This window comes from Micropterus salmoides, unplaced genomic scaffold (genome assembly GCF_014851395.1).
Source record: "Micropterus salmoides isolate LMB-PRFRI ecotype aquatic unplaced genomic scaffold, ASM1485139v1 Ms_hic_scaffold_22, whole genome shotgun sequence".
Lineage (NCBI taxonomy): Eukaryota > Metazoa > Chordata > Actinopteri > Centrarchiformes > Centrarchidae > Micropterus > Micropterus salmoides.
The window spans coordinates 7,928,015-7,939,851 of NW_024041373.1; positions in this window are offsets into that span (position 1 = coordinate 7,928,015).

Genomic DNA, 11,837 nt, shown 5'->3' on the forward strand with positions numbered 1-11,837 from the left:
CTTCACTCTTGTTATGTCAGATTACTGATGAAAAAGACAAAACAAAACGCTACACGGAAAGACCTTTAAAATCTTTAAAATCTTCATACTTCATGTCTGTCTGAGTAGTCATTGTCTAATGGCCGCAATACTTCTCCCCGTAAGGAAACAGGCAATAGATTAGGCTGAGGTCACCGGCGTTAATGAGACATTTAACATGCCATTTGCAGGAAGTGCCGCAAGATCTTCCCCCTCTCTCAGATAAGCTCCGGGACACCCATGTGAAATGGTACGAGAGGGGACCGAGGCTCGACCTCAAACCTCTAGTCACCTCTGCCCACCCACCCAGGCTGTTGTATCCATGCTCATGTCAAGCCCGGGCCTGCGCGCGCCAATTAACTCCCAGCCATATGGATTTCAACTGTGGCTTTTGGCAGATGTTTGTCCAACCCATTGCTCAATTTGGCGCACGAGGGAATTGGTGTCACCATTTGGGAGTTTTGGAGAGTTCTGTCAGATTTTGATTACCAGTCTTCATCAAGTGCATTGGTGTTTTCCCAGAGGTGAAATTACGGCACAATGTGGCTGTTATTTATACATGAGAGTCGCCTGCAGTGCCAGCAGTCCCTCATTGGAGTCATCACCATCGTTCACCTTTAAAGTACGTGCTCAAATTGGATGAACATTATGGATTGTGGTCATGTCCAATGATTAAATTCTCCCTTTAAATATATAAAATTAATTAAATTCTAAAAACATTTGGAGGTACAGTTCCTCTCTGCCCTACTGTCAAATGTAGATGGGCATGTCTTGACTTGATTCTCCCTGACAACAGAGCTACAGGCTGCGCTGCCTTCAGTCAGGCATGCTAAATCCCCTGAGGGCTCATCGGTGTTTCATGTGATGTCAGCACTCTAAACACAATATGCTAGTCATGATTTGTATTGTGCCTCAGACATTTAAACATCTTACTGATGCTTGGTGATTACGCACAGGAATCGAGCTATTATCATGTAATTAGAAATGACATAACGGCCAACAGTGTGTATCTTATGCATTGTGATGTCTCTCAGCCACCTGTGATTAGTCTCCACTAAGTGAAGAATAGTTTACCATTGCAGGCTGTACCTTCTCCCTAACTACAAACTGGAGTCAACATTTCCCGCCATTGTCTGCCCCAAATTGACTCGACAGTGGGTATTTCAAATACAAGTGGTGAAATATTTTGTGTTCTTTGCAGCTTATGTGCAATAGACTTGGCAACAACACAATAGCTATGGGAAGTGATTTATTTTCTTAAAGTAATTAAATGCCTACTTGATCATTTTTTTCTGGGAAAATGTGAGAATGTGGCAAACAAATTAAAAGAGCACTCCATGACTAAACCTATCCCTAGGATTGGTGGAAACATCACAAGCGAAACAGGAGCCAAACCTTCTTAATCTACGTGGCTACATTTGGGAGTTTCTGAGGAAACAATTCGGAAACATGCATTCTATTTCTGTTTGCGCCCAATTATTAATTTCAATTTATGTAACCCCACTTACTCCCACAGTTTAATTAATGACGCTTGTTATCAGCTGTGTTTAAGAGGTAATGGACAATGCTGAATTTTGAGTGTTTACAGTGCTGGAGAAAAATCCCGCTTTACCCCTTTGTAATGGACTGGCAGCAAACAAGAGATTAACAGTGTTTGTCACTCTTCCTGCAGCTGTGTTATAATGCAAAGCAAGAAGGGGAGGGGGGAAAGGCATTAAGCATATAACTTTGAAATGGTGACTTGAAATAGCTACCATGGTCAGAAGAACTGGCATGCCCCTCCATCACCTAATCCATACCATAATTCCTGATCTAATTAGAGGAAGGCTCAGCGCTAGGCCTGCCATAAAAGAATAAAGAACACAGACAGACCGTGTGCCCAGGGAAAGAAAGGAATAAGAAGTCACTGAAATAGAAAGAGAGAGAAGGAGAAGAAAGACAAAGAGGGAGGAAAAACAAGTGCACACTACAGTGAATTGAACAGGTAAACATGACTTAAAGCACCATGCAATGATCTTATCCTACTACTCACAATCAGTATACTGTGTGTGTGTGTGTGTATATATATATACAGTAAATATTTCATCTTTATTATTATTATAATTATTGGCTGGGTTGCAATGCTATAGGTAAATATCATATTTTTCACAAATATTTCCAAGAATGTATAATCTATGTAAGAATCTATATCTAGCTATATATATATATATATATATATATATATACATATATAGCTATAAAATGATAGGAGCATACCAGATAATCACAAGCTAACTGGACGGTAGAGTTAATTTCCTTTAGGTACTAAGTATACACATTTTAATAATAATCAACAAGACACAAACACAATTTCTCAACATTTACATATGAGGCAGGTTTGTGAGATAGCTGACACTCTAAAAAGAGTTATTTGTGCACTTGAATTACTTAAAGTTGCCCACTGGTAGCGCTGTGGAGCAATGTCTGTATAAGTGGGAACTAGTTTTGTTTGTATAGTGCACAAGCATGAGGCCACGTTCAGGTGAGTAACACTGAATGTAAACCTAACTTTAGTTGACTCCACAGGGCACCTTTAATTCATTCTTGAATTATTAAATACTTACAACACATAATGTTAGACAATATTGTTTAGATTTAACATACTTTGAAGTGATGCCCATTGAACACTTCTTTGTTCAAAGTCAAAGGGAAAGTGAACGTGCAGCTAATTTAGATTAGCCTGTCCATACGCTGTGTTCTGTGTTTACTTTGCACTGCATTGAGTACTATGTGTGCACCTAACTATCTGCAGCCAAAGATTGATAGTGTTTCTGAAAACAAAATCCAGTGTTAACAGCTTTATTAGCCTTTGTAGAGTGTTGAGGGGACAAAGATAAATGTAATGAATGTGATAAGAACCTCACAATGTTAATGAAGGAATTAACTCAGCATTTGTACGCACCTCAATAGGCAAGCTCAAAGAGCTAGCCTGCTGCCAATACAACAATTTATAACCTTAGTAACTACTGCTACTGTACCATGACAGTAGTGAAGGGCACAAGTTACTAATTCATGTACACAAAAAAATTATTCAGGGGTATATTCTAAACTGTGCACATGCTACAAAAAATGCTACAAAAAATGACAGATACATACAGGGCTCTGTTGACTATTACTCATACAGCGTTTCCCCTTTCATTTGGACAAATCAGACTTTTTTTATATAGGGCCTTTTAAGCGAAATTGCAGTACAAGGTGCTTAACAATACAACAACATAGTTAAAATACAATAATACAGTAAAAACAAACGGTAAATAAAAAACGTGGTAGAACAGAGAGACCAGTGTAGCACAGTAGAAGCGTAGATAATAATATAATGAATTAAGGAAATACTAAGCTAAAAAGGTATGTATTAAGATTTCTTTTAAAGGTGTTTACAGATTGCGACCCCCTTAGATTCTCTGGAAAGCTGTTCCAGAGGCGAGAACGTTGGAATGCCGCCTCCCCTTCATTCTTTGTTCTCACACAGGGTACAACTAAAAGGCCAGTTCCAGAAGACATGAATGATCTAGAGGGAACATACATTAAAAATATGTCTGACAAGTAGTCAGGCAATAGTCCATCGACTGACTTTCACACCAATAAAAATCTATTCTAAAACTGACCAATGAACCAACCAATGAAGGGATTTTAGGCAGGTGAGATGTATGCTGTCGTTCTGGTCTTGGTCAGTACACATGCTGCTGCATTCTGAACCTCAGTGTTCTCTGATGATATTTCCCAGTGGCAGCATATAGAGACTGACTAGCACAGGTCCCAGAATGGAGCCTTGGGGGACCCTACATGGTACGCTAGTGTTAGCCGAGGAACGGTCACTAAGTGAAACAAAATATTCTCTAAAAGATAAGTCTAAAACTGAGAGAGAGAGAGGCCAACACACATCCTTAATCTGTTAACAAGGATGTCTCAGTGTTGTGGTGAGCACAAAAGCTAGACTGAAACTATACAGAAAAATATACAGCTGAAATGTAGGTAATCGTTTAGCTGTTTAAATACTAATTTCTCAAGAGTTTTACTACTTAAAAAACTTTACTTGAAAGTGGCCAGAAATTGCTTAGCACTAAAGGATCCAGGTTGCTGTTTTTTTCCAGGGGGAAAATACCAGTCAGCATGGAGTGAATTACAATCGCTGCCACTTCATCTTCTAAACAGTTAATCCCAGTCTTCAAAAAGGTTGTGGGGATAGGGTCAAGTGAGGAGGTGGAGGGTTTTAGTTGCATTACTTCGTTCCTGAGCATTACGTTATCAACAGCAGCAAAACCATTCATAGCAGCAGGCAGACAGAGGGAAAGTGTCCAAAGACTGGGGCTCACGCACATTCTGTATAACGTGGTTTAGATCAGACCTGAAGTTTGTTATCTTGTCGTGATGTTGAGGTGATGAAACAATCGTTTTTGGAGCTGAATTCAAGCATTCAAGGATTATTATGATTTTTAAAAAATCAGCTTGTCTTGCATTTCTCTAGATGAAGTTATTTAAACAGCCTGGCCTTGCTCGGCTTCAGAGTGTCTGTTTGAGGTGTCGGACTGGACACCTGCAGGTGCAGTGTTGGAAACACTGATGCAACACCAGAAATGGTCGGCCCCTTTCCATAATGGTGGCTGGGTGGCGGGGGGCAAAGTAGCGAAGTGAAGTCACCTCATGTGTCTACCTGGTCAGACATGCAGCCTAAATTCAAATTTCCCAACATTTGAAGACCTTTCAAAACCAAACTACATAAAACCAAGTGGGGAGATAAGAAACCTCCCCTGGGTACTCAGGTGAAAGTAATAAAAATCACACTGCTGCCTCTCCAGATACAGTAGAGCTACAATAAGTTAGCTGAGGATTACGCTGTTAAATAGCCAGAGGCTGTGCGTGTATTATCAGCCTGGATAACTGCACTATTGCATACTACACAATCGTGCATTTCCAGTAATGTAGTCTGTACTCTGAATTACATTCATGGGGATGTCAGTAAACTCCCTTGTGATGTATCTTTGTGGGTTAAGAAATGAAATACACTGATCCACAAGTAAGATAGATGTGCTTACCAAGGTCAAGGATGCTCCCCAGTGTAATTACACGACTACCAAACACAAAGGGCATTGTTATTGGACAAGTATAATGCTGCACATTACCAGAGAAAGAACAGCTGTTTCTATCAGCGAAGACTAGCTTGGAAAGACATAGGGCGGGCATCAATTTAGCCTACTTATCTAAAGTCTCTAATTACTTGGTTTATTTGATAAACAGAACAAGGAGAATCCTTAAATGATTTTGCAAGATCCAAAGGGGATTAATTTCTTACTCCCTGCAAAAACAAATCACTGGTAGAATCCCTTATTTCACTCTTTAATCACGCATTAATTAGGAGCAATAGGGGCACCAGTTACACTTGGCATTTGGTGAGATTGCAGGAGAAAAAAAGGGCACGCATTAGCCTCTCCAGAGGAGGAGGCAAGCGCATCAGGCTAAGACAAAGACGACACAATCAGACAGAACAGCAGGAAGTGTGAGTTGGGAGAAGGGGGATCTGAGCTTCTCAAGGCCCATTCCCACACAAAGCACACATGTTTCCTCAGGCAAACCACGATTGGATACTTGCACTCACAGTCAGGAGAAAAGTATTTTACCACTGTTTTATTTTTACATTGTTGCTAATACACACACCCATACTGATCTCACTGCCATAAAAACACCTGTGATCAAGTAGATAAAATGTTCACTTCTTTATTCCTACAACTTCAAGGAAAAGATGAACGCCCACAGAGACCAGATGAGAAATCTATTGGTATCAGAAAAGAGAACTGTCAAAAGAGGAGAAAAGTTCAGCAGACACGGACACACAGGTGGACCTTTTATGAACAATGCAAACAGCATAACAACTAATGCTGTGACAAATCATGCTACAATGACACAGAGGTCACTGAAGTGAGAAACAGTCACAACTAAACCCATAAATGCCTGTAATAGCTATAAAACTATCTAGTTTAGCACATGTGAGGGAAGTGTAGAGTAACTTGAGGAGCGATCGGGGGAGGCTTGATCTCTTGAGATTCAACTGTTAAGGAATCACTACAGGAATTAAAGACCGAATGCACGGTGCAGAGCAGGGGCTAAACACATTGGCTATGTTTACATGCATGGACTGACTTAATGAATGTCCAATTAAGGTTTGTTTGAGTTGTGTAATTTACAACCAGCGGACACGGACAGGTCACTGTGTGCCTGTTTGACCACGTTGATTCTGGATCCTTAAGAACTTTAATCAATTTGCTTTCTGCTGATACATGGGCCATTTATCAGATATCAGCTAGTAGCCTAGTCATATGATGAGCTAGCTCATCCGGCAACCTCCATGCAGTAGTTCTGAAATGTTTAGTCATTTAATCAACAAATAAGTTGGCAGAATGTTAATTTTGCCAACTTAATTTACATTATTTTAATCATTTAAGTTATCAAGTGCCAGTCATTCTCTGTTTTCAGCTTCTCATTTCTTTGTTTTATATCATCAAAAGGTATTTCTAGATGGCCTCTGGGATTGTGATAAGCATTTTACTGCTTTCAGAAATGTTATATACTAAATAGTTAATGAGTTGATAAAAAAAAAAATCCACATATTAATCAATAATGAAAAGAAATGTTGCAATCATATTACAAAAGCTTCAACTTATTTTTTTATTTTTTCACATTATATATATTCATCTAGTACATTTCTGTTTTTGTAAATTGATTCCTCACTTTTGTACCGAGTAATTCTGGTGGTTGGTCACAGTGCAATGCAACACAGTTGGCAAAGTAAATTGACAAGTCTGGGGTAGGTGGAGAGTTTCAGTTTCCCCATACAGATCTAAATGCTCTCCGTCGGCACAAAATATTGGCACCTTTGTTAAGAAAATCCTCACCTGAGAAAGACTGTTGTCAGTTAGTTGCTGACAGAAGAAAACCACATGACTGATTTGTGTTTTAAGGGCAAAGCAACATGTTTAATATCTGCTTTATCCAGCATCTAGACTTGAAGTAAGATCTTGACATGATCATAACCCAGATGTGGCATTTACGTATGCCATCCTAAAATTAGATGACTTGATCATCTGGGTTAACAATGGCTGCGCTTTGCATTTTGATTCTGTAGGACGTGGTACCACAGGCTGTAACATTTGAAAAGCACACAACCTTCAATGAACCAAACTACCTGAACCAAACTACTGCTAAAATGGCTTTCAACTCAAATATTTTTTGGGCTGACTCTCAGATGAAAACCGTATCGAACACAAGGAACAAAATGGCCTGTAAAATTTGTTTTGAAACCATTATGCTCTCAGTCTGTTTTCTTATTTCGCGAGCTTGAATAAAGAGGTAGCTTCTCAAGCAATCTCGGCCTTGTTTGTTTAAGGTAATTACTACTTGTCCTCCCATCCTGCCGGCCCAGATGATGCATGAAAATTACCATTCCCCTACTTCAATCAAAGCTGGAAAAAGAAAAGGGAGAAAGGAGGGAACAGAGGCGAGCAGATGGGAGGGGGAGGCGGTGAGAGAGGAACTCTGTGAGACACACAGAGCTCCCTCCCTGCATGACAAGAAAGGGCACCGTCTCTGATTAATTAGCTGGAGTTGGTAATCAGTTTAATAAGACTGAAGTTGATGGTGAGAGGTCCCCTTTGGCAGAGGCACGCTAAGCTTAGCACTCTGTTCAGGGCCCTCGCTTTCTTCCACCAAGTAAACACGCAGTGTCTATTTACATAAACAGTTGTTTCTTTTTTGTGGGGGGCTATTTTTCCTTCCAAACCGCCCGAAAGCCTAACACCACCGCTTAAGTCACTCCCAACAATGGAAGCGGGAATTGCAGACAAATTCATGAATTTTTCAACATATGAGAACTAATTAAATTGAGGCCTTTTTGAAATGAATATAGTGTGAGGTACTCACTAGCCCTACGCACACAAAGAGGGTATAATTCAGCGATTGAATTCTGGCTTGATAGCATTCAGCCTTTTACCATGGTGAGCTATACAGATGGCTGGGGTCCTTTTCATTCTTTTCTTTCTTAATGGCAAATCTCATTATGGCAGTTATCACTGTAAGGAGGACAAGACGGGAACGATGGGCCACAAAGCCACACGGTGCAGGAATTTGGTACCTGTCTGCCGCGGAACATGATACTTACTCTTAGGTCAGATCGTGATGAGAATTTAAAATTTGAGTTTGTTTGAAAAATTAGATACTGTTACAACACATATAAAATACTTGGTTTGATCAACAAAAAGCTATAGAATACACACAGTATATAAACACACATATATTTTAACGTTTACCACAAGGATTTGAAATTGACCTCTTAAAGGAATATTTGATAATGTTTTGGGAAATACACTTATTTGCTCTCTTGCCAAGAGTTACATGAGACGATTGATACCACTTTCATGTCCCTGCATTGTGTATGGAGCTGGAGTCCGGAGACTGTTAGCTTAGCTAAGCATTCCTGTAAGACTGGAAGCAGGGGAAGCAGCTAGCCTGACTCTGGTCAAAGGTTCCCAGCACCAGGAAAACACTAATCAACAGTGACTTCCTGGGGTCTTGTCATCACTATGAGGCAACCAGAGGAAACTAGAGGAAATCACATCACCTAGCCAAGAAATAGTCCAGCACATAACACTCTGTAAAACCGCAACTCACCTTTTTAATACTTTTGAATGGATTCAACAAATGAGATGTAATGTGTTGATTACTGAGCTTCAAGACTTTGTTAGCTGTTTCCTCCTGCTTCCAGTCTTTTTTGCCAAGCTTCCTGTTATGCCTTGTGCACACTACACGACTTTCAGCGTCAGCCGATGGCTGTGCCGTTCACACTACACAACTTGCCGTCTTGTGACGGGAGTCTTGAAGTCGTTGTGGCTAAAAATCGTATTCAGATGTGAGTTTGGTGTTGATCTTCTCATCTAACCCTCTGCAAGAAAACAAATACAGCATATACCAAAGAAACTATTCTTTTAAACTACTTTTTTTCCTTGGTTAAACATTGTCCAAATCCAAACCTTAATTAATGTAGTTCGGTTTTATTATTTAAAAGAGCATTTTGTTTCCAGTTTGACATGTTTACCTCCTCAAACTCACAAATGAAATGACTGAGAGGTTGACGGTCTTCTTTTACAATTACTGAAACCTATTCTCTTTATTATGGTCAACCTCCCATGGTCTGTCTCCTGACCCCTGTTGTAATTAACACTGGTTTTTGCACCTGCCCAATTCAAAATATTTAAGATAAATTAATCATATGAAGCCTCTCACATGACAAAAGTACACTTTAAAAGTATAATTTTACTTTCTACATTGTTCACGCTGTTACACTTAAATCTAATAAGTCATGACTTAGACTTGTCTTGGAATGAAAAAAGAAGTTGTTGCTGTCATGGCCGAGCAGTTTCTATCTGAAGTAAACTCTGAGGACCAAGCCAGAGATAAGAGAGCACCACATCACCCTGTGGCGTTAATGATCGTCCGCTGTTACAACACAAAGACAGTCAAGTAGCAGATAGAGCACCGAAATAATTTAAGCAGTGCTAAGTGGTCTATTGTCATTCAAATGATAAATTATGCTTGGCAGGGGTTTTAGAGTCACTTTTACAAAGCGTTGCTATTGTTTGTATCAAGACAAGGTTTTAAGGAGTCGGAATAGAGGGAATTACTTGGGAGAGTTTGGAGTTTCTTGGGGTTTGGACACAAATTGCTTCCCCACTCATCAGGCCTCCCTCCATCATGGCAACAATGCTTACAAAGAACTGCAACGCTCAGACAACAGTGTGTAAATGAAGATTTGGGGTCAACATGGAAGCTTAGTTTAGTGTAAAGATGGTGGAAATTGATTGGGTGAAGACCAAAAAAAATGTCTGCCAATATGTAATATTACAAGGGTTCTTAACCCAGGTGGGTCAAAAATGACCTGGCTAGTCAGTTTTTTTGCCGTCACTAAATAGATAGCTATTTTACATACTGTTTCGACATTGTTTACAATTGTTAAAGCGTATCTGCTATTTCAAACATATTAGCCTTCTTTACAGCTAAGCTCACATAACTGTACAGTGGTTGTTGTTGTAAATAAAAGTGACCATGAAGAAAACAACTGTGTAAAGTACAATGTGCAATAATCACAGACAGCCATTTTTTCATTTAAAATGATAAAAAGATTTAAAATGACAAACATTACAATTTTTCAACAGTTCATGTGTGTAATTCAGATGATCATTTTGTGCAAACTTATGAGAACAGCATATTTATTATTAACAAAAACGACTATAATGCTGGTCATTTTTGACCAATGGAGTAGTGTAGGATCAAATGGCCTATCCATCTGAGGGTTCATTTAATGTATTTTAAACTTCCACTGTCTTGATTCAGTATAACAGTAGTATACAGAATTACCAGCATTCATCAATAACAAGTCTGGAGCAGTTTCTTCCCCCTTCTAATCAAGCCGGTGTTTGTAATGACCGTCTCTACAGTAGGTGAGTGTTCTTCATTGGAACTCTGCAATAAATTACCACACACGCCAGACTTACTGAGGTCTTTTCCTGGGACAAATCAAGGTAATGTTAATTACACCATTAAATTCATTTGCTCAGTGTAAATCCCCCCAGCTGCTCCAGATCATGCTGTGTCCATTCTTGAGATACAATGGGATTTCAGGTCTGTGTGTGAGGACATAAAGCCAGGTCAGTGGAAGTTATATAGTAAAGGCATGTTTACACATTATAACAAAAGGGGAGGCCTTAAATTAACACATGTTCATTGTTAAAGACAGACTACAATGAAAACTTTAAGGTCTTAATATATCACCAAATGTTACACAACTTAACCTGGTTGGCCACAAAAATGATATTCTCCCTCTCTCTCCAGGTACTTGGCACCGCTTACGATGTCATTACCTCTGTTGGGACTGTTAAATGGTTCCATAAAGAAAAATGAAATATTCATTAACTTGGTTAATAATTCATTCAGATAAAATGCAGGATGTGGTTTGCAGAGTGAAGATGAATGCATAATGGGTGCACGCTCAGCATATTTGTGCTTGGGAATGTTTTTATTTCGCGATAGCAAAAGAAGAAATTAATTGAAAGTTCATTTTTTCTGTTCTATAAGTTATGCTAAATGATAAAATAGATGCTTTCCAAGCAGTTTCAAACTAAGAAACAATTAAGAGGGCGTATAAGTAACCCACAGTATGGGTGTTAATTATGGAGGAAGTGCATTTAAACAGTCTTTATCAAATTGTAAATGTTAGCTTGACCTAATTCCCACAGTTTGAGGAAACTGTGTAAAGCACTTTGTACTTTGCTGCCTGAAAACTGGAACCAGAACCTCCGCTTATCATGTGACAAAAGCCTGCAGAGTAAAACAGTATATTCATAATTTCATATGAAGTTTTGTCATTACTGAAAATATCCAGTTGCTACTCCAGATGTCGCATCAAAGGACTCCTGACTCTGCTGTCCAGAAACGGTAGTAAGTGTGTGCATGTTGCTTCAGTTAACAGTGGAGTGGTAAAGTGTTCCCACGCCGCCACACTGCAGTGTAAACACTGCTCATCCAAACACTGTCAAACTAATTTCCTCACACCACAGAGGTTTCATTTTGGCTTTCAGATAAATCAAATCTTGTACTAATTATCAATTGTGACACCCATAATCACTGGAAGACTGTAGCGTTGAATAAATGGCATGTCTTTTGTGTTATAATTCTGTGCATCTTGACAAACGAGACCCATTAAACAACCCTGTGGCCTTTTTCAAGACCGATGATTA